Below are 24,488 nucleotides of genomic sequence, written 5' to 3' on the forward strand. Positions count from 1 at the left end.
CCCATTGACTTAAAGGGGATTTAAGCAGTGTAACTGTGTACAGCAGTGCAGCCAATGAGACAAACATAAGAGATAAATACTAATTGTGTTAAGTGAAATGGGATAATTACATGGCTTATTGCATGAAATTTGAAATTAGTTTGACAGAAACAAACCATATGCTGCACTTTAGCTACTACAATTAACTGAATTTAAATAATCAATATGGACTCTGCTTTCAGAGTTATTCATTTATATATTACATATCTAAATACACACATCGAACAGTTGCTAATAGCGTGATCATGTCCTTAGCAGACAGAATTATATGCATGGAGCACAAGGCAATGCTGAGAAACATCAAATTGCTTCATTAAATCTTCACTTATTGAATCCCTGCTCAAAGTGTGCTTGTGATTTTTTTTTTTTTAAAAAAGGCATTGCCACTTACCATACATCTGTAATCTGGTGAGTGATTAAATTCTCCCTAATGGTATCAGAAGACTAAGGCATCCTGAAGTACTTTGGTCATCCCTAGGCTCCTAGATAACTCATCATTACCCAAAATTGCCACCCTGGGCTCCTACTGGGAGGAAGGGCGGGATATAAATCAAATAATAAAAAAAATAAAAATTAAATCTGGCAGATGTAAAAATCAATTAGTTTTGATAAAACCAAAAGCAAATCAGATGGAGCTAATCCATGTATACTGAAATGTTTTCTCCAGCAAGATAGGAATGGCTCAAGTCCACGTAACAATCAGAGTATATCCAGAAAAATGACAAGGCATTATTCCTAATATCTACACCTAGCAGCCACCCAAAATATTCTTTAGAAGGTGTTACTCATATACTTGCATCACAGATTTTTAAATTACAATGAGTACTGAAATACAACAAAGTCACTACTATATGAAGAACATACAACTTTTAAAATAAAAGGTCTTGGGAGTGCAGATCATGTATTGAATAAATTCTGACTTCTGAAGCAACAATTGACAATACAGACAAAATACATGTCAGAAAATAGCATTAAGAACAAGGCATTGGAAGTAGGGGCAGTGCAGCTGTTATCACAATAGTACGCTACTATTTTAGCTGAGAAACTATTTTATACAAAGAAATAGTTAATACTACTTAGATGCTGGTGGTGGACTGAGACAGTTGTTAAAATCATCAATAGTTTTAGTTTGAATTAAAAAAAATAATCTGGTAGCAGTCAAAGAGCAAATGAAAAACCTGAGTTAAAAAAATAAGCTGTTTGCCCAGAATAAACACGTTATTAAAAGGGAACAGCAAACACGTTCTGTATTTATGGAGACATTCAGGTCCTATTATATGACCTAATTTTACAATGTAGCCCTATGACCTGATTAGTGATCCTCACGTAGAACAATCTTTAAAAAACAACAACACTGGCTGTACTCCTAATTCAGTCTACCTTCACAACGTGGAATCAACTGACAAGTCTTCCATAGTGGCTGCATTCCCTCTTGAATTCTGCACTAGGTATCAAATAGCCCAGGCTAAACAGTACAGACAACAGAGGCTACAGAAAGTTTCTCTCTCTCTCCCCACTGCACACATTTCAGAGTCTCTCCAAGGACAGAAGTGCTTTAGTATTGCCTGTTTTTTGAACAGACATGGAGCATGGCAGCAATTCCTACAAAGTCATGCACAGCTGAAACCATGCTGCTTCCTGTCTTCCTTGCAGTGCAACAAAGGAGGGAATATGCCACTGGCAAGTGCAATCTCAGAAAGAGAAGAGAAAGCTGTCATAATAAGTAAGTGATAGTAAGTGATAGGACACATCACCCCTTAATACAAAGAGGATCGGCATGGGACTTTTAGGGCTGTAGTCAACTAAATCCTGAGCAGGCCCATTAAAATTAACCTAAGTTAGTCATCTTTATTAACTTTAATGGGACTACTCACCCTCAGTTATAAGCTTTTTTGAATATCACCCTCAGTTATAAGCTTTTTTACCTTTGCAACAAACTTCTACCAAAGGCAGGTTAAGGAAGGCAGAACAATTCCCATTTTGTAGATTGGAGATAGAAGCTGAAAAACAACTGTTAGCACCCTCCTAGTAGATCTGCAGCAGGGATTTTAACTCAGGTCTGAGTCCTACATACTGTCAAGAAGAACACAAAGACTCACCCCAGCTGATGAGGAGGTTCAGAAAAGACCTGTAGGAAGTGTACAGCTGCTTTTCCCAATGTGCCTAAGCATTGGAGATTGGGGCAGAGAGGGTGAGAGCAACAAGCCACCACATATACCTGATATGGCATTTCATGTTTCCCACATCACAGGGATTAAAATAATGAAAAAAGGTTTACAAACCATGGTTTCCAGGGCATCTGGTATACATTAACCATGTGTCCATGCACCAAACCACAGTAATGAGGGGAAGAAAGGAGAGGGATAAAATTGCTTCACAGGAGGAGAGATGTTAACACTATCAGCCATTATTTTCACAAGGAAAATAAGCGGCATACTGATTAACACTAACAAAAAACCTAAAAGGTTCATCACTGTAGAAATAAATAATGCTCTACATACATGATAGCATGCTTTCCTTTGGAGATGAAGATAAACTTATTAGAAAATAAGAGACCCGAACTACAAACAGTAAAAGCAAAATTAAAAAACAGGGAAGGTTAAAAAAGTTGGCATCGTAGAGATTGAGCTGTGTGCAGGAACTTGGCAGTCCCATGGGATATATACTTGTCCGTCCCTTTTAGAAGAAACTGTAGTTTGTCTAAAAATGAGCTGGATTGAGGCAATTTGGCAATCAGGGGATTTAGAAACTTAATTCGAGGCGTGTGATAAAAGGGACAGATAAAAAGAACATGCACAAGAGATTCGATTTCATTGGGGCTGCAGGGGCAGGATCGGTTGGTATATGGGATGTCCCTGAAGTGGCCTTCGAGAAGGGCTGACTTTAGGCAATTAAACCTGGCCCGTGAGAAGACTAGTCTGTAGCATGGAAGGTCTAGAAAAGCCAGGTACGGGGCAGGGAAAGGGGATGAAAAGCTCAGACCAAAATGAAAAGGGGAACAGGAGGTGGAGGCCTTAGCTGTGTCCATTTGTAGATCAATATCCTTAAGTCTTCTGTTGATAGAGACCTTAGTTGTAATTGGGTCTAAACTAGTTAGGGATAGCAGTGGGAGGCCGATGGAGGAGAATTTGAGTTGGACTGCTTTAGCCCAGGAGCTGGTAAAGAAATCCTGTTGGATGTAAGTAGCGTAATCTGACTTAAGGTTAGGAGAGGCCAGCTTGGACCAAAAGCATAGGGTGCGGGACCAGGACTGGCATTCCAAGGACGTGAGCCCTGCCTCTAACCTTAGGACTGCATTGGGGATGCATCGGGGAACGCCGAAAATAGAACGGAGAAAGTTAGAGAGAACCGCCTCCACTTTGGAGCAGAAATGGCTGATCCATATTGGGCTTCCATAAAGGAGCTGTGGGGCGATTTTAGCAGCAAAAACTTTGATGGCAGCTGGTATGAATTGACCCCCTTTTGAGAAAAAATAACGGAGTAGCACTTGGGCCATAGCCTTGGCCGTGGACACAGTGGAGCGAATATGAGAAGACCATGAAAGTGAAGAATGAAATATTACCCCTAAATATTTGTATTCCCTGACCTGGGAGATTTTCTGGCCATTGATAGTCCATACCGGAATAGAGCGCCGAGGGGAAAACACCAAAATCTTTGTTTTTGAATAATTAATGGACAGGAAATTCTGATCGCAGTAGGCCACGTAAGAGCGGAATAGCCTTCTGAGGCCTATTTTGGATAGGGAGAGTAGAGCCGTATCATCGGCATATAGTAATAGAGGACATGCATGTTCAGCAATTTTGGGAGGGTGGAAGTTAACTGCTTGACAGTATGTGCTCAGGTCGTTTAGGTAAAGGTTGAATAGAGTAGGGGCCAGTATGCAGCCCTGTCTCACCCCCCTATTGACTAGAATAGGGTTGGTAACTGAACTATCAGTTCTACAACGAACCCGAAGGGTGGAGGGCTGATAGAGTTGGAAGATAAGAAAAAGGAGTCTTTTATCTATAGATGTTTGAAGGAGCTTTGACCAAAGCCTATCTCTGGGTATCGAATCAAAGGCCGATTTAAGGTCTATGAAAGCCACGTAGAGCCCATTCCCGTGGAGACTAGAATATTTTTCGGCCAGATGGAGTAACAGGGCACAATGGTCAAGAGTGGATCTCAGTTTTCTAAAGCCCACCTGTTCCAGCCCAAGGATGGACTTCTCCTCGATCCAGGTGGTCAGCCTACCGTTCAAGTATTTGGCATAAAGTTTCCCAACGATAGATAGTAAGCTGATGGGTCTGAAGTTGTTGGGATCCTCTTGTGACCCTTTTTTATAGATGGGGATCACGATGGCATCCAGCCATGTTGTTGGGATACTGCCGTGGGTATTTATTGAGGTGAAAAGATTGGAGAGAAGAGGGGACCACCATGCAGCTTGCACCTTCAGAAGGTCAGCTGGAATTGCGTCAGGCCCTGGAGCCTTTCTGGGCTTCAGGCTATGGATTAGTGACATAATCTCCGCTTGGGATACTGGAGGCCAGAGGGGTAGATCTGAGGGTCTAGAGGGGAGTAGCTTTTCGGTAAGAGAAAGTGTGGGCTCCTTGAAAAGGTCTGAAAAATGTTTTTCCCATTCTTGGGGGGGAATATGGCAAGTAACTGGATTCGAGGAAGAGAGGGCGTCCGTGACCAGGGCCCAAAAGATCTTGGAATCGTTGAGTTTGGCCGCATTGATTAATGACTTCCAGCCGGCCTGAATAGCTAGTCTCTTTTTAGAAGTCAGGAGTGCTTTGTATTGACGTTTGGTAGTGTAATATGTGGAAGGGAGTTGATTGCAACTGAGCATCTTATATGTCATATAAATCTTCCTCAGATTTCTCTTAGCGGCCACACAGTCTTTATCGAACCAGCGGGCAGAGTGGGCAGGGCCTCGGGAATTAGGTTTGTGGGAGTTATTTTTTAGTATAGGTTGCAAAGCAAGGATCAGGTCCGAGTATGCAGCAAGTTTGGTTTGCTCCATCAGAATAGTTTCTCTGATCTCCTTGGCCAGGGTGGAGTCCAGAAAGGATGATATTCTAGAAGAGATATTTGGGGACCATTTGACCTTTGTGTGTCTGAACTTAACAGAGTTGTGATTAAATGTAGAAATGGTTTTTAAATGGATCGGATCTCGGGTTGAAACTGATAAGATTAACGGGAGATGGTCGCTGTCGAGTCTTGTGCCCACTGCAAAGTGGGCAATAGCACTGGATAAGGGAGAGGAAACCAGCGCGTAATCTACCAAGCTGCTGCCTCGGCCCGAGATGAAGGTGAATTCCGCACAGCCATCATGTTTGTGGTGGCCATTCAGTATTGAGAGGTTGAAGCAACCGGCCAATTGCAGCAAGCGGGTGCCGGCGTAGTTCGACTTTAGGTCTTTTGAAGACCATTCTTGGGAAATCCATTGTTCGATAAGATCAGTGGAATCCCAGAGGTTGGAGGAGAGGAGGGCGGTGCTGTTTGGGCCTATCCTGGCATTGAAATCTCCCAATATGACAAACGGAGTGCATGGATGACGTATTTCAATGTCCAGGATATAGTACTCCAGAGTCTCCCAAGCCTCGGAGATTTCTCTTCTAGATGGCAAGGGGGGAATGTAGACATTAATCACTACAAAAGACAGGTCTTTAAGTTCTATCAAAGCAGCCATGGCCATAGAACCGCAAGAAGGGAGTTTGGAAAATGTTGCAGTTAGAGAAGTTGAAAAAAGAATAGCCAGGCCTGCGCTGGGTCTACCTTTGCCTTTGGGGGGAACTGCTGAAAGCATAATTGAAGAAAAGCCTGCCAGTGTGATTGCATCCATTGCCCACGTTTCTTGTAATAGTATCACATCGAAGTTGTGCAGGAATGATAGAAGATCGGGTGAATTGGTTTTAGATGTCCAACCTGCTATGTTCCAGGATAGGAGACTGAGTGAAGGGAGGGACCTATTGGAACTAGGATGGGGAAAAAAGGAGAAGTCAAATGGAGGGGGGTAACGGGGTTTAGGTTGTCAGTGTGAGGGTTCTGGGGTGTTATAATTAGGAAGGTCAAATAAAGGGAATAGAGAGAACGAGGCATGGGGGTTTGTTTCTCTGGACACATGGAGTTCGATAGGGGCGGAGTCAGACTCTGTAGTTTGTCTAGTTTTCTCAGGTTCGCCTGCTTTAAAGATATTTAATAAATGGTCCTTAAAACGTTCTAGTCTGAGAAGAATATCTAGTTGATGTTGGGGGGGGGAATGTGGCAAAGGAGCGAGAGGCCAAAGCCTCATCTCCGTTAGGAAATCCCTCTAGCATGCTAAGAGAAGAGGCGTTGGCTACGGAGTCATTTGATAGACTTAGTTGGCTTGGGGGAGAAGTAGAGATAGCTGGCTCTGGGAAGGGAGCAGACAGAGGCTTGTCTAGGGGAGTAGGACTATTGGTGATCCTGGTTTCTAGCCTCGGGGCTCCTTTAAAACGACTCTGATGGGGGGAAGATTGCAGGAGGCTAGGGGGAGTAACTGTAGGGGAGTCTGGGATAGTAGCGTAGAAGGGAATTAGTGGACTTGGGGGGGAATTGTTTAAAAAATAACATTGAAGCAAGATGCCTTGGTCCTGAAGCTTATCTCTTACTTTGTAAATCCAGTTTGTCAGTTGGACTGAGTGAAATGTTATAATAAGTCTCCATGAGCGTGGGTGAGAAGATAAGTTGGTTGTATAGTTAATATAGCTCTTTCGTCGGCTATCCAAGCAGGCCCGGCTAAAACAGGAATCCAGAAAGGGAATACTCGGGGGCAGATACCGAGAATCAAAGTCCTGGTATAATCCGGTGGCAGCAAGTTTACGAGGTTGTAGCACTAGATTCCATGGGGGGGAATCAGGGGGTGCGCATGGAGATATGGAAGAGGAGGATTTCGTTTTAGTGCTGAGAGTAGATACTGGTTTCTTCGTTCCATTGTTAACAGAAAGTGGAAACAGTGAGTTCTTAGTAGAATGTAGGGGGTTCCCTCTGGGCTCTTCAGGTTTGGAAAGTTGTCTATAAGATGAACGGTTGGACTTACATAAAGATCTCTGTTGATTGGCATCTTTATGAGGGATGTCAAGTTGAGGATGTGAAGTCATCGAGAGGGGACGGGGGGGGGAACCCAGAAGGTTAAACAGGGGTTTGAAGTTCATTTTCTTACCTGGGTTAAATTTAACATTCTTGACGTTCTTGGGTTTTTTTGTTCCTTGAGGGGCTGTCTTGCGTGACTTGTTAGCTTTAGAGCTATTCCTGGGGGGCATTTTAGATGGAAGATTACCGGAGGGCAGAGTAGGGAGCTGGTTATTAACACTGGATTTATTACTTAGTAATTGTCCCGTAGCTTGTACCAGTGTTGTCAGTAAGCTGTTGGTCTCCGCGATATACACTTTGATCGAGGATAATTCTTCCAGCACTATATCGTCTCTGGCCCGGGGGAGAGAGCGTGAGTCAGCAGTGGACTTTAGGGAGTGTGTTTCAAGAGGAGAGTGTGTCATTAAAGATGGAGTGATGGGATCCTGAGTTTCATGAAGAGAGTCTATTGTTATCAGTTCGGTGGGAATATCTCCCTCTGCTGAGTACTGAAAGCCAGCGTCTTGAAGCTCCTCAGCCAAGTTTTTAGAGTGTGTGTGGTCTTTTCCCATACGGATGGGAAGTTGTAGGTCTAGCAACCAATCAAGCGGAGTTTCTGGCTGAGAGTTTGGATTAGGCTTGGGGGAGAAAAAGTCAGTAATTGTAGATTGGTGAAGCTTCTCGTCCTCTTCTATTAGTCCCATTTCTCTGTGTTTCTGCCGTGTGACGACCATTTCAGGGACTACTGCACTTGAATGGCTCAACCCAGCAGGGAGCTTTAATGGTTTAATGATTTCATTTCTCTTAGTGAAACAGAAAGCTTGAGAGACTATCGTAAATCCTGTCATAGTCCCTTGTTACAGTTCGGGGGGGGTAGCCAGTTCCTGCTTCTGCAGTAATCCGAGCCGTGAAGCCAAGAAGGAGGGTAAGAGTGGGATTTGGAAGCAGAAGGAAATTGAAATATGAACTGGCAGTCTTTCTTAAGTCCCAGAGAAAGTAAGCGCTCAGCAACGGGTTCGTGGGAGACGAAGAGGAGAGGTAAAGACGGGAGCAAGTTTGAGCACTTCTTACCCTGGTCGAAGCGGAACCGGAAAAATCGATAATTCATAGTCTACATCCTATGCAGGTTCCTCCGCATGAGTAATGAAATTAATGGAAAATTAATGGAGAAGTCCAGCTCTCAGTCCAGTTACTGATCAATATAAAGGTGTATCCAGCTTTTTTAGGCAGGTCTAAGGGGGAGGGGTTGTATGCTTTTTGTTCCTTGCTTCTTGCTGCCTGCTATCTGCCTTGCTCCATGTGCTTTGCCTAGCCCTACTGTTTTGAACTGGTAACAATGAACTTCACTGATCTAATATGCTAAGGAATGTAGAATTGTTTTACCACTAGACTGGCTGGGGTTAGTTAGAAGACAACAGGATGATCCAACTACACTCTACTCAGAGTAAATCCATTGAAATTAATGTACCTACGTTAGTCATGTCCATTAATTTTAATGGGTGTACTCTATTATTTATTAAATTTGTATCCTGCACTTCCTTCCAAAGGAGCCCAGGGGAGCAAACAGCAAAAAGTTGAAACAGTGCAATTTAAAATCAAGCAACATATTTCAAACAATTAAAAGCCATCTGAAAGCATTTTAAAGTAGGACTAACATTAGATACAACCCTATGTTATTAAGATTGATTACTTACATATCATTATTAACCATTAATTTGTTGACCCATAGGCATGACTATCACTTGTGTTTCCATCAAGCCTGAAGCAAGGCAGAGCAAAGCAGGGGTTAAGCTGCCTGCAGAGCCTTGCAGAGCCTTGGCAGGGCTCAAGGCCAGCACCTGCTGGTGCCAAGGCAACCAAGGGAGATAAAGGCTGGGCAGTTCTGCCAGCGAAGTGTGGGGGAAGTTCCAGTGGGGAAGCAGCTTTGTGGAGGAAAACGTTCTTGTTAGGAGGTGTCTTGTTCGTGCGGGAAAGTGAAACTGCTTGTATGCTTGTATGCCTTAATGTCCAAAGTAAAGGACTCTTAAACCTAGTGAATCTGACTGTGCTTGGATTATTGGCCGACTTGCTCTCACCTGTAACGCACCAGTCACACAATTTCCACACACGCCAACATAATTACATGCAAATCATATCAAATTGCTCTATGTTGCTTTAAATTTCATCATATGGAAGTTGTTTTATTTTCAAATATTCTATTTTATGTAATTTGTTTTATTTTCTTTAAGTTCTGTAAGATTTCACAATACCATTTCAGAACAGCATTCAGCTTGGTACAATAATAAAACAGAGTGATTTGTTCCAGAACCTTGAGTTTGTGGATTCAACTGGTTAAGCTTTACTGTTCCAATGGGTTGCTGCTGAACAAATTCAAACCTTGATTGGGAGACCCAATAAGTATTAGTGTATTGGCCAGGATTTGTGAATGTGGAAGCTTACACATGGCGTGGAACCCTACGATATGAGGGTTCTACATCACAGGGGAAGCCTCCAGAAGCACAAGAAGATTCCCCGCTTCAGACAAACACCTTTCAAATTGCGGACGGCCGTGGAAATGCGGGTGGAGCCAGCATCCTTGCATCTGCTCTCCTCCCCTGGTTAAGCATGTAATTGCTTAATCAGGGAAGGCAATGCCTGAAGAGAGCTAATGAGGGCACAAGTTGCGAGGGCAGTGTGTATGTGCATTCCTTGGCTCCAGATTGTTTTTGAGATTTTGGGGGAAGCTAGGGAATCCTTTCAAAAACCTCAAGATTTTCCTGCAAACTTCAGGGTTTGATCTACCTACATGGCTCCATTCCTTTCTCCACCTGTTTTGGTACCCAATGAGTCCACACACAACATTCCCACTTTACTAATAAGGCAAGATATAGCACTTTCAAGCATTAACAATGAGACAACAGCTATATTTAGCTTCAGCAATTTTTGTTCATTAAGCCAAAAGTATGGTAAATTGTGCAATTACCTCTATCTAACAAGATGGTGCTCTGCGCTACTGAGAAGAGCAATGAAGTTTATGAACTCTGACATGCAAAAATTTCAGATTCTGACAAGGAAGCTTCAGTGAATACATTACTTAAAACCTGCCAGAGCAAACTATGCATACCCTTCCCTTTGGGGAAATCACACTGACCCTCATCAGCTATGCTTCTCAAATGTCTGAATTAAAGTAACACTGCTATATCAATACCCTAACCACCTAGAATTTCAGAGGTTAGGGTTATTTTACGTTAATACGAAAGCAAATTTTGCTCAAAAACAGTTTCTGTGTAGACCTATGCAACAGCTCCCCCTATGAAATATTTGCAGCATTCCAAATCTAATCAGCAATGTCAAGCTACCTGTTAATAATAGCAACTTATCAAGTTCTATGATGCAATATAAGAGGCATAATTTTTAGCCTTATGTGTTTCAGTTCTTGTGCAGGGTGGAAAGATCCAGATAGCACCTCCCACGCACCAAGCCTGGTGTTTTCATTCTAGTATTTGCATTGACATACAAGCCAACAAGCCCAAAGTCTGACATACACCAGTACTTTCCATCTTATTCATACACTTTCATTTTGTAGTATACAGATTTCAAAAACGTTACTTTGAACTAAAGAGACATGACACCTCTGACTGGATGTAAATGTTATTTGGTCCAAAAACAAAGAAAAAAAAGCAAATCTGAAAGAGTGAGGGCAACAACAACAATAATGCAAGCTTGAAGTATAAAAACCAGAGCCTCTGAATTGAATCTCTCCCTGCTGTCTCCCCCACCCTTCTTCCAATACCAAGGTTAGCAGGAGAAACAAGTTTCAAAGGAGGATGCGCAGTCTATGTCCCAAAACTCTGAAGCCTGTTGAAATTGAGCCATCTGGGCCTGTGCAGTAGCTGAGACCAGAGTCTTCCATTCTGTATTCATAGTGCATGTGCAAAACAGATTTTAAAGTAAATTTTAAAAATGCCTGCTAATTGGGGGGGGGGAACCTTGTCTCACCCCTTCCTTTCATGGCAACCAGCCAGTAAGGGGAAAAAAAACAGAACTTACAAAAACAAGGGATGCTGACATGGACACAGACATCTAGCAGTTGAGGCTAGAGGTATGCCCGATGCTGGGGGCAGTGGCAGCAGTGCAGCCCCACTCCCTGGTCATTGGAGATCCTCTTAATGTGATTAATCATGAAAGGAGCTAGAGATGGCCCTACAGTGAAGCAGCATAAAATGGGCAATTTCAGTCAACACTTTGAGCAGAGCAGCAGATCTTGAATTCTTTAGTCTAGGGAATGCCTTTTTAAAAATGGCACCTGCCTGGCCAATGTGACAACACAAGCAAGAGATCCTCTCCTAAAGATGGTGTCTGCTGCAACATGATATCATGATACACCAATATTGCTCTGACTTATTGGGACAGCAAGTAAGTACAGATGAATACCAGCCAGGAGATCCACGCCATGGATTATTGGCATGCAGAATGCAAGGTTAAAATCCCTTTAGACAAGATGCCAGGCTGCATGGAATCCTGAATGGCACTATAGGCCTATTCAAGTGTCCAGTCCTCTTATGAGTACTGAAGAGTACATAGCATGTGATCAGCTGTAGCATGGGGAGCTTGCACGCTCAGCTGGAGAGTGGCGGCTGGAGCTCCCTGATCACGTGCTCCAGCTAATCAGCTGTAGTGAGCGAGCTATAGGGCAGGGAGCTCCCATGCTCCAGCTGATCGCTGTCAGCTGGAGTGCGGCGGCTGGAGTTCCCCGATCGTGCACTCCAGCTGATCAGCTGTAGGGCGGGGAGTTCGCGCACTACAGCTGAGTAGGGCCCACCTTTCCGGCAGTTTTTGCTTTTCGGTGGGGGCCTGGAATGGAACCTGCCATATGAGTGGGGCTCTACTGTACTGAAACATGTGAGAAGGAGCATGGGTATGTGGGCACATTATACGATTTATAGCTCTCCATGAATTTGAAGACTAAGATGGGGAGCCAGCTATTCAGGCAGAGGCTTTCTACCCAATCAGGGTTCTAAATTGGGGAGCCTCCACAAATAGAGGAGACGCACTGCTTTAGACATTCACCCTCAACTCATGAAGGGTTCTAAACTATGTAGTGATGGTGGGCTGGAGGAGCACCTCCCCCCAAGTATGTTCTTTACAAACAAGGAGGCTGAACACCCAAATAGGTCATATGTTCTTGGCTAAATCAGTCCTGAGTGTAGCATTTCAACAAGCAACCATGAGAAGATTCAAGAAGCTATTTGCCCTCTCTCATAAGGGATTAAGAAAGGAGATTTCCACACATGCAGACATACACACACTCTCTCTCTCTCTCTCTCAAGGCAGAGAGATTAAAGCCTTGAGATTTCACAGGTAATTTTGCATTTATTTGAAAGCAGGCAGAAAATACTATAGTAGTTTAAAACATTAACTAGATTAATTTTAGCACAGTACTTATCACTATCAAATGCAAACATACGGTTTTAGAGTACTTACAGTAGTAACAGCATGTTCCAGCTGAAGTAAATGTTATCGCAGATTGTAAGGATTCTTCTTGTCCAGTAAATTGATTAGAATATTTAAAAATGTTTACATAGAAACTAACAAATTTCTACTGGAGAAATCATGGATTAGTGACTTATACAGCCTAGGAAAGAGTTATTACCATTTATTTATTTAATTTCATTTATAAACTGCCCTTAGCCAATGGCTCCCTGGGCGGTGTACAACATACAATAATAACAATAATCAACAAAAATCGGAAGATATAAAATACAAAATACACCAAACTATTGCTTAGCGAGACAAGAATGAGCAGGAAGGCCCTGCAGTGAGTCTCATGCCTGTACACTCCGGTTTCTCCTCTCATGTGACTGGGAGGAGAACTTCAGCAACATTAGCTTCCCAGAACGTTGGCTTGTCTGGATCAAAAGCACATATTTTATTCATTGCATAGATTATCCTAAATTCAGAATTCAGATTTAGTTGAAGCAGAATACACCAGGACGGCAGATAAGATTAGTCATACATTTGCAGAATGATGAAAGCAGAATAAATTTTCTGCTTAGTATTTTTTAAAAACACATGAACAAATATCTCGACTTTTGAAAGTTCCTATGAATTTTGCATCCAAATAGGTTTGTGTTTTTTTCAATGTGGTTCATGAAACTACTGACATCACCATGTGGATTATTTATAGGATGCTTTGCTAATCTAAAACAATACTTGGCTGGAGAAAAGCAAATGAGTCACTATCACAGTGGGAAAGTATTCTCCAAGAAAACTGAACTGGCTAACTCATTAGTAACTCCAGCCAGCTGTCCTGGAGAAAAGGTTACAGGATGCAAAGATTCTGTGTGCTTGATCTCAGCATCTGAACCAGTGAGTTCTTGTCATTCAGTTGGAAAACGGATGCTTTGATTCCATACAGCATAGGAAGCAGCCCACTAAAGAATCCCCCTTTCCTATCTGCCTCTCATTAAAATGCTTTGCGGTTCTAGCTTTTGCCTGTAGGTGTCAGCAACTCTGTTCTTGAGGAGCTCACATGCTATCTTTACTGAAACCATCCAAATGTAAATTGGGTCAAAACTGATGCATGTGATTTCTCTCACTTTTTAAAATCAATAGCAGCCACAGTGCCCCTGATCAAGACCATGATTGTGGAAGGGGGGTGTTAATCCACATGTCATTTCCTGCTCTGAAAGCCACCCCACTCCAAGAAACTATTCACTGAAAATGTGGGAGAGAAAAATATCACCAATTTAGGGAAATACTCTTTTGAGAAGTACCCAACATGATTTCCAGTGATCTAGCAATAGTTTAAGGTATTCTGGAGAGGGACTTTTGGTTGCATCCAATGTTAGCAATCCTCAAATTAGACCTACCAAAATTAACAGGCATGGGTACAGTCCATTAATTTCAATGGGTCTACTGTGAGGAGAACTTTGGACACAGCACCTTGACCCCTACACACTTAGCCATATTGAACTAAGTGGGACTAACATCTGTGTAAATATGTTTAGAACTGTGCTAATTTTTGACATGGGTGCTTTCTAAGGAAATGTATATTTTTGGAAATGTAAATTCATTACATTGAAACTGAAAACCCCAAATAATAATTTTAAAAATGCTTTCCCTTAGACCAAGGAGATCAGGTCAGAAAGAATCAAAGGCTTTTGACTTTTTTTACAAACTGTAATTGTAGCATTTCCAAATTTGAGGGAGGGGAAAATTACCAGTGATGGTGTGCCAGTTTTAATATCAGCTAAAGAGCTAGTGTGGTGTAGTGGTTAAGGTGTTGGACTACGACCTGGGAGACCAGGGTTCGAATCCCCACATAGCCATAAAGCTCACTAGGTGACCTTGGGCCAGTCACTGCCTCTCAGCCTCATGAAAACCCTATTCATAGGGTCACCATAAGTTGGAATTGACTTGAAGGCAGTATACACACACACACACGAAGTTCTTGGACTGTAAGGAACCTATGCAAAACAGTCACTTGTGAAAACACTACTAAAAGAGACACTGTCTTACCATCTATGATTTGATAAGCAGGCTCTTAAATTGAACTATAACATTCTTCCAAAATTAATCAGCTCCTAAGAATACAGCACAGATAACAGTTTTCTTAGAACAGAAGTAGTGTAAAATGATTGATTACACCAAATTGACCTAAAGTGAGCCAGAACAGTTCATAATCAATCAAGCAACACTGGTACCATAATTTTAGCTTAAATAATCATGGTTTTCCCTTGCTATCAGGGTTGATAAAAATTAATGATTTTTAAAATAAAAGAAATCATTTTTTTTTAAATATTGATTTTTTTGGATTTAAATTGGATTTCAAAATTTTCTTAAAACAATTACCTAAAACAGACTCTAGGGCAAAGATATCATCATGAATACTAATTATATTCTATGAATATGTTTAACAGCAGCTTATGGAGATGGGAGATAACCTGATCAGTCCTATTTTGCAGGCAGGCCTGTAACGGGGGGGGAATGGAATGGGGTCATCACCCCCCCTAGAGCTGTGCTTCCCTCCCCCCCAAGATTTTTTTGGGAAATTGTCTTCTTTTAAATTTGTGATATGGCAGACAATGGCAACCCCCATTTAAAGAATGACAGCTTGTTTTAAGGACAGGAACAATTTAAGAATAGGACTCTGTGAAAAATTTAGTGAATAAGGCATGGAGAGCACATAACAAAAGTGTCATCTGGAACAGCCCTCAAAAGACTGCTCACTCAAGACTTTTCCTGACTGACGGTGCATTTTTTATGATCACAATCACATAAGTGATCCTGAAAAAAAACCCCAGCATTGTAATGACCCTTGAAGAATTAAATATTAGAACTTTGTATTATGGGCTAGAGTTAAGACTCCACCCCTTGGACTTTCCTTTGCTCTGCTTTTCAGTTTCAGTTGTGCTGTCTACCCAGCCAGCAATAAAGAAGCATGTTTGTTTGCCTGCACTAAGAAGTAAGAGTTTGTTTATTCTGCAGTTATTATAATGAGTAGAGCAAGATTGTGTGCTTATTGCTAAAGGGTGAAATAGAGAGATAAAGTGATATGAAAAATTGGCTGCCTTTTACTCTTTTAAAGCACTCGCTATAACAACATTTCTTCTTTTTCTTGATAGCAAAGGATGAAAAGAGCCCTAGGGGAATAGAAATATTGCTGTGTACACTACAGTTAGTTAGCTGGCTGGACACTTAAGCTGTATGTGTGTTATGTGCCTTCAAGTCACTCAGGCCTAATTTCTGATTTTCCCAATATATGCAGCTCAGCATGAGGCCTTTTCAGGGTTTCTTGACAGAAAAATCAACCCAGCAACCAGTAAAAAACCAACAACATTCCAACTGCATTCCACAATTAGTTTCTAATCCTTTATAAAGTAGTCGGTTAAAAGGTTTTCCCTTCATTGTCCAACAGGAAGGAAAATCTAGAAGTCAGGAACAAGACTAGTAGGAGGGACTCTCAAGGAGCAGTTCACAAACACAGTCTATAATATTTATTTTATCTCTCCCCTTGCCTAAACTTGTAGTATGGACAAGTTTATTTTTCAGGTGAAATCTAAAACTGAGATACCTGATGCAGCATCAAACCCAAGCTCAAGAGCTCACTGTTTTCATCAAAGTAGTTCAGTTCATAAAGAATCAGAACACAGGGACAGACCACAGGTGAAAGGGGACTGTAATTATAGGCAACGTCAAAGCTGTAGAGTCTGGTATTTCTGTGGTCTCTCAAAAAAGGGCAAGACAATTCAATAGATTAAACTTAATTCATGTAAGTTAACACACTCTCTGGATGGAGGAGGAGCAATGGGGAAGGCCACTGCCTTTGCCTTCCCCTGGCATGGCCCTCACATCCTCTCCACCAGTGAGGGGGACGGGATTAGTTGGCACTAGGTGCCTTTCCCCCTCCCTCGGCTGTCCCACTAAGAAATGTGGCTGCTCCACCTACAAGGAAAACTCTCTCTCTCTTGGCTTTGCTTCTCTCTAAGTGCAAAGAAAGAGAAGGTCAATGAATAGAGACTTTGGAGAGATGGAGCAGATCTGAACAAGGAGACCACTCAAGTGATTATCCAGCTCTTAACAGCAGCAGCCTCTTCAGCAAGTGTAGAGAGAATTTTTTCTTCCTTTGGACTAATTCATTCTAAATTGAGAAATAAGTTGGGAACTGAAAAAGCAGAAAAGCTTGTATTTCTTTTACAGACAATAAACAAGGAAGACAAAGCTGAAAAAGACTGAGTTAACTGACCCACCCAGTTTTTAGGTTTCTCATACTGACTTGGTTGAAATTGCCTAAATTTTATTTTTTAAAGAAGTTTAAATTTATCTAAAAAACTGAAATAGTTAACCACTCAAAAATACATGTACATGTTTTGTTAATGTTGCTGTTTGTTGAAGAAGAAAACTAACTAAAAGTACAAACAATCTTACCAGTACAATTTAAAAGTCTGTTCAGTGATGGTGATTCTGGAACATCATGACAAAAATATTATGATTAATTGAACAGTTGGAGCTGGTTCATCTCCTGAATGACTTCATACGTTCATTCTGCTTTAGTACTAAAACGACCAAATTATCATTCCATTTTTGATGAAAATGAATCTGAAAACAACTGAGAATACCTTCTAATGAAACCTTCATCTCTAAATATGTATTAAGGTTATATTAAACAATAATGTGCTTCTACTAAAAATTATGATTAAATAGAATCTTCCTCGCTATTGATTTAAATAATTAACATGGAGTCCTTCAGAGAAGCGATTAAATCATGATTTAAATCAAATCAACCCTGCTTGTTATAATATTGTTGCATGCCACCCCAATCTCTGAGTGGTGAGAGATCTCCAGGGGTCCCTGTGCTTGCCCAGGGTTTGGTTTCCTTGGAAAGAAGGTCAGCGGAGACTGTGGTGTCTTTATGAAATATAGCTTATTTATTTACACACATTCCAACCTGAGCTTAAGATAGACGGGTTCAAAGCATCAGCAGTCCAGTAGATCTTGAATTTTCTAGCAGGCTTACAGGAGGCATCCTAAAGCCATGGTACAGACAGACAGCCTCTCTGCCCCAGCCTTTACTCACACTCAACTCAAAACACAAGCCTCTCCTAGGCCCCAGGAGTGGGGGGGTCGCCTGAAGAGTTTCAATAACAATAGGATCTCCCAGTTAATGGGCACTTGGCCGACGCATTAGCCCACCTGGCCACTGTATTAGATTAACAAAAGAGACTCATCTGACCAGTGGAGCAGGTTTCTTACATCCAGGTGCAGGGTTCCAAATCAGAGGCTGGAAGGGGGTTCATAGAAATCATCTATCCCAAGCCACAAACCCATAACAATATATAACTGCAACTCTTCTTCAGATATGTGCAAAAGCTTAGTGATTTACTTATTTATTATGTGATTTATACCCCTTCCTCCTGGCAGGAGCCCAGGGCAACAAACAAAAGAACTAAAAACTTTAGAACATCATAAAAACAAACTTTAAAACACATTAAAACATCTTTAAAAAGCTTTGAAAACATTGTCTAAGATTAAAAACATTTTTTAAAGAAGAAGGTTTAAGAACATATTAAACAGCAATTCCAACACAGACGCAGACTGGGATAGGTCTCAACTTAAAAGGCTTGTTGAAAGGGGAAAGTCTTCAAAAGGCACCAAAAAGATAACAGAGATGGCACCTGTCTAATATTCAAAGGGGGGGAATTGCACAGGGGAGGTGCCGCCACACTAAAGGTCCGTTTCCTATATTGTGCGGAATGAACCTCCTGATAAGATGGTATCTGCAGGAGGCCCTCACCTGCAGAGTGCAGTGATCGACTGGGCATATAAGGGGTAAGACGGTCTTTCAGGTATCCTGGTCCCAAGCTGTATAGGGCTTTGTACACCAAAACCAGAACCTTGAACTTGGCTCGGTAGCAAATGGACAGCCAGTGCAATTCTTTCAGCAGCAGGGTGACATGTTGACAATACTGTGCCCCAGTGAGCAGTCTCACCACCCCATTTTGCAACAGCTGCAACTTCAGGACCAATCTCAAGGGCAGCCCCACATAGAGCGCATTACAGTATTCCAGTCTGGAGGTTACCAGTGTGTGGACAACAGTGGTCAGACTATCCCGGTCCAGAAATGGCCGTAGCTGTGTTACCAGCCGAAGCTGGTAAAAGGCACTCCTAGCCATGGAGGTCACCTGGGCCTCTAGCTACAAAGACTGATCCAGGAGCACTCCCAGACTATGAACGAAGTTGTCCATGCTCTGGTAACTTCGAGATCGGATTACTGTAATGCACTCTACATTGGGCTGCGCTTGAAGACAGTTCGGAAGCTTCAGCTAGTGCAGAATGGGGCAGCTAGATTATTGACGAGGACCAGTCGGTCTTCGCATATAACTCCTGTTCTGGCTCGCCTGCACTGGCTACCTATTTGCTTCCGGGTGAGATTCAAGGTGTTGGTTATGACCTATAAAGCCTTACATGGCGTGGGACCGCAATACCTGATGGAACGCCTCTCCCACTATGAACCTACCCATTCGCTTCGTTCGTCATCGAAGGCCCTCCTCCGGGTACCAACTCATTGTGAAGCCCGGAGGGTGGTTACTAGATCTAGGGCCTTTTCTGTGGTGGCCCCCGAGTTGTGGAATAGCCTCCCCGAAGAGGTACGCCTGGCGCCTACACTATTATCTTTTCAGCGCCAGGTAAAGACCTTTTTATGCTCCCAGGCATTTTAATCACTCTAATCTTTTTAGCTTTTTAATCTTGTATACTAAGCCTTTATTTTTATTTTCTGTTTAACTGTATTTGTTTTTATGTCATATATGTTTTTGTGATTTTATTATTGCCATATATGTATTTTACCCTATGCTGTTTACCGCCCTGAGCACTATTTGCTAAGGGCGGTATATAAATGCAACCAAATAAATAAATAAATAAATAAATAAAATAAAACCTGCTCTTTCAAAGGGAGTACGACCCCATCCAAAGCAGGCAACTGACCAATTATTCAAACTCAGGAACCACCAACCCACAGCGCCTCTGTCTTGCTAGAATTCAGACTCAGTTTACTGGCCCTCATCCAGTCCACCACTGAGTCCAGGCAGCGGTCCAGGGCTTGCATGACCTCTCCCGATTCAGATGTTACAGAGAAATAGAGCTGGGTATCATCAGTGTAATGCTGACACCTTGCCCAAGATCTCCTGATGACCTCTCCCAAGGGCTTCATATAGGTTACACTCCCCCTAAAGGACCGGGTTCGTAGTCTGGGAGTCTTTTTAGACTCTTCCCTCTCACTTGAGGCTCAAGTAGCCTCGGTGGTTAGGAATGCGTTTTACCAACTTCGGTTGGTAGCCCAGCTACGTCCCTATTTGAGTAAAGAGGACCTTACATCAGTGGTACATGCTCTGGTAACCTCACGTTTGGATTACTGTAATGCGCTTTACGTAGGGCTACCTTTGAAGACAGTTCGGAAGCTACAACTAGTGCAAAATGCGGCGGCCAGATTGCTGACAAGGACCAAGCGGTCCGAGCATATAACACCTGTTCTGGCCAGCTTGCACTGGTTGCCAATATGTTTCCGGGCTAGATTCAAAGTGTTGGTATTAACCTATAAAGCCTTATATGGTGCGGGACCACGATACCTTGCGGAACGCCTCTTCCGATATGAACCGGCCCGTGCACTACGTTCTGCTATGAAGGCCCTCCTCCGGGTTCCAACTCACAGGGAGGCCCGGAGGGTGATGACAAGATCTAGGGCCTTCTCAGTGGTGGCCCCCAAACTATGGAACAGTCTCCCCGAGGAAGTACGCCTGGCGCCGACTCTGCTCTCCTTCCGGCGCCAGGTCAAAACCTTCCTATTCTCTGAAGCATTTTAAGTTACACTGATTTACTTTTAAAAATGTTTATTGTATTGGATTATTGATTGTATTTTAGTATTATTTTGTTATTCATTGTATTTTTATGCTATTTTATGTTCACCGCCCAGAGAGCTATTGCTAGTCGGGCGGTATATAAATTTAATAAATAAATAAATAAATAAATAAATAAATAAATAAATAAATAAATAAATGTTAAACAGCATGGGGGACAAGATGGTACCCTGTAGCACCCCACAGCACAACTGCCAGGAGGCCGAAAGACATTCACTCAATGCTATTCTCTGAGAATGACCTTGGAAATAGGATCAGACCCACTGTAAAACAGTGCCTCCAATACCCAGCTCACAAAGTCGGCCCAGAAGGATACCATGGCCAATGGTATCAAAAGCCGCTGAGAGATCAAGTAAGAGTAACAGGGTTGCACTCCCCCTGTCCTTCTCCCGATAAAGGTCATCTATCAGGGCAACCAAGGCCAACTCAGTCCCATAACCAGGCCTGAACCCAGACTGGAATGGGTCAAAATAATCTGTTTCATCCAAGAGTACTTGCAATTGCTCCACCACAACCCTCTCAATCACCTTCCCTAAGAAGGGGGTATTTGTGACTGGTCAGTAGTTGTCACAAACCAATGGGTCCAGGATGGGCTTTTTCAGGAGTGGTCGGATCATCGCCTCTTTCAAGGTGGCTGGAACCACTCCCTCCCACAATGATGCATTGACCACACCCTGAATTGTGAGATCTAAGCCTTATTAGCTTAATGGTTAATTTGAGACTGCCCAGGGGCTCTGAGAAGTTACATGGATACCATGGACCAGGAAAAAGACAAATAATTGGGTGTTAGAACAAATTAAACCAGAACAATCACTAGAAGCTAAAATGATGAAAATGAGGTTATCATACTTTGGACACATCATGAGAAGACATGACTCACTAGAAAAGACCATAATGCTGGGAAAAACAGAAGGGAGTAGAAAAAGAGGAAGACCATACAAGAGATGGATTGATTCCATAAAGGAAGCCACAGACCTGAACTTACAAGATCTGAACAGGGTGGTACATGATAGATGCTCTTGGAGGTCGCTGATTCATAGGGTCGCCATAAGTCGTAATCGACTTGAAGGCACATAACAAAAATTGGAGGTCGCTGATTCATAGGGTCACAAAAACTTGTAGTCGACTTGAAGGCACATAATAACAACAACCAGTGTCAGCAAGTTTCACAGTGTCCTGTCAAGTAGTTTTGTAGATAAATGTAAGCAGCAACAACAGAGCCACAATTCTAATATTAGGAAAATGTTATGGAAGGTATGCAACTAAGTCACACTCAGAGTAGAGCCATTAAAATAATGGACTTAAGTTACAGAAGTCCATTGATTTCTATAGGTCTACTCTGAGTATGACTAACACTGGATATAACCATAAATTAATTCACACACTTCAAATTAAGATTTCATTTCTAATTTGTAGCAATTTCTTTAGCACAGTGTAGGCAAAGTTAAGAACTATTCCATGATAAAATGTTTTCTTTATAGCTAAGCAACAATATATAACAAAATGGGCTAAAAATGATTTTGCTCTTTTATTTAATGATCAATGCCTCATTGTAGAGGAACATTTGTATTTTCTAATGGCTACTGCATTTCAAGCAGAGATTCATGATCCTTAACATCAAGCTTTAGTCAAAAGCAGGAAGAAAAGAGCTACAGAAATTTCCAAAACCATGAAAATTTGGTTTTGAACACCAAATAATTAGAAGCGAAGTCTGTGAAATATTTCTTATGGTACCATGAGAGATGTCTTAGCTAGGCCTCCTGAACCTGCAATGCTCATAATTTAATGTTCTATCTATTTAAGGATTTATATAGCACTTCAGTTTGTGAAGTGCTTTATATCATCCATCACAATATCCCTATTACAGATAGTGAGTTGAGGCTGACAAACTGTGGCTTCATGAAGGCAACTCATTAAATCAATGCGTGCACTGGGATGGTTTCCAAACATCTACCCACTAGCAACTTTGGCTCATTTAATAAGAATACTGCCTTCTCGTTTCCCAATTTAAAAATACAGCTGCATATTGCACATGTTCCTGCACACGCAGACAATAAGAGATGCTATAAAAGAATTTGTGGAAACTCATTGATAAAACCATGAAGACCACCACCACCAAAATCTTTAAATACATTATTATCAGGAGACTGGCTAGGGAGGTGGCTAGAGGTTAAAATGTCAAGGGAGTCAAAGGTGTGCTAAAGCAGGAGAAGGAGATTGCAGAGAAGCTGAATGAATTCTTTGCATCTGTCTTCACAGCAGAAGATATAAGGAAGATCCCTGTGTCTGATCTAGGAAGGGAGTCTAAGGAACTGATAGAGGAAGTTCTAGGCTTAATAGACAAAATAAAAGCTGACAAATTGCCAGGTCTGGAAGGCATCCAACCCGAGAGTTCTCAAAGAACTGAAACATGAAATTGCTGACCTCCTAACAAAAAATTATTTATTTTATTTTATTTATTTATTTAATTTATATACCGCCCTAAGCCCAAGGGCTCTCTGGGCGGTATACATACAATAAAGCAATCAAAATATATAAATACAATAATACAATAAAATCAAACCAACAAAAAAAATGTTACTTGTCCCTAAGATCAGCCTCCATACCTGAGGACTGAAATGTTGCCACTTTGAACACATTTTTTTTAAAAAGGATCTAGCAGGATCTTGGAAATTGCAGGCCAGTTAGCTTAATGTTTGTTCCAGGAAACCTGATGGAAAGTATTGTTAAAATTACCAAGCATACAGAAGAATTAGTCTTGCTGAACCAGAATCAGCATAAGTTCTGTCTCACTAACTTATTTGAGGTCTTTGAGAGTGTTAACAACTGTATTAATAAAGGTGATCCAGTTGACATTATGTACTTCAAACAACTTCTGACAGAGTACCTCATCAAAGACTCCTGAGTAAGCTTAGCAATCATAGAGTGGTCCTCTTGTGAATCTTGTGAATTAAATAATATCTTTAAAAAGCAGCACATTACTAAGGGTGACATTTTGGTTCTTGCTTGCTACTGTAACAGTTCTTGTAATAAACAGCTCTCCTCAGTCAGACATGTAGAGAGAACAGCACCCTGGAGATGAACCTCCAGAGCTTCTGAAAATTTCTGAACTTCAGTTAATCCTAAATTACAGCACCTCTGGAGTAGTTTTCAATTATGCTGTGAGATTCACTTTTGAGACCAGGGGATAGTAAATAAGGAGCACATTTGCTGCAGATGTATGTAGGAAGCACATTTTACACCAGCTGCCTTAAATGCTTCAATGACTGATTCAATTAGTTAAAAGCTAACAAATCTGATTATAACGAATCTCACTGGGAACAATGATATATTGCAACACAGATATCACAAAACCCTGGGACAGCCACACAAAGATTTCTGTTATCTGAAGCAACAACATGCACAGTTGCACTTTCACACACTACTAACTTCAGTAAGGCTAGTACACAAACTAAGATGTTTTGGCTTAATAAAGCAGTGCATAAACGAAAGCGGATGTTGTTCAACAACACCTATTCTAATTTAGCTCTTTTAGAAACATAGGCAAAATCAATGAAAAGAAAATAAAAATCAGCAGAGAAAGGAATTAAATTTTCAGGCTTCCAAATCAATATCTGGAAGACGACATGAACTGGAGGCAGTATTCTTGTGCACTAAAGCACCACAAATTAAATCCAGGAAAGAAGTGATAACATAGGAAATGTTTCTTCCAAGGCAAGTTACAGCTTTTAAATCAAGAAGAGGTAGAGGTGGCTGGAAAGCTACGACACCTGGCTTCAAAACCTACCAGACAATTTAAAAAATCTTTTATTTGGTTCAGATTTGGGTGATTTCATGTTAGCACCTATATTATAATTATCGCTGAAACCCAGGTGAATTGGCTCAGCCACTGTAAATGCTTAGGCAAAACACATTAGATAAAATCATTAGTGACCTGAAAAGAGCTGAGCCATCCATTCAGATCAAAATACACAGACTTAC

General features: G+C 41.7%; 1 protein-coding gene across 5 annotated transcripts in view; it reads right to left on the reverse strand.

Annotated features, from left to right (window-relative positions):
* STXBP6 (syntaxin binding protein 6) overlaps positions 1-24,488 on the reverse strand; it is a 205,574-nt gene that overhangs the window by 21,695 nt on the left and 159,391 nt on the right. The gene's annotated exons all lie outside the window — the stretch shown is intronic.

The sequence above is a fragment of the Rhineura floridana genome, chromosome 2, assembly GCF_030035675.1.
Source record: "Rhineura floridana isolate rRhiFlo1 chromosome 2, rRhiFlo1.hap2, whole genome shotgun sequence".
NCBI lineage: Eukaryota > Metazoa > Chordata > Lepidosauria > Squamata > Rhineuridae > Rhineura > Rhineura floridana.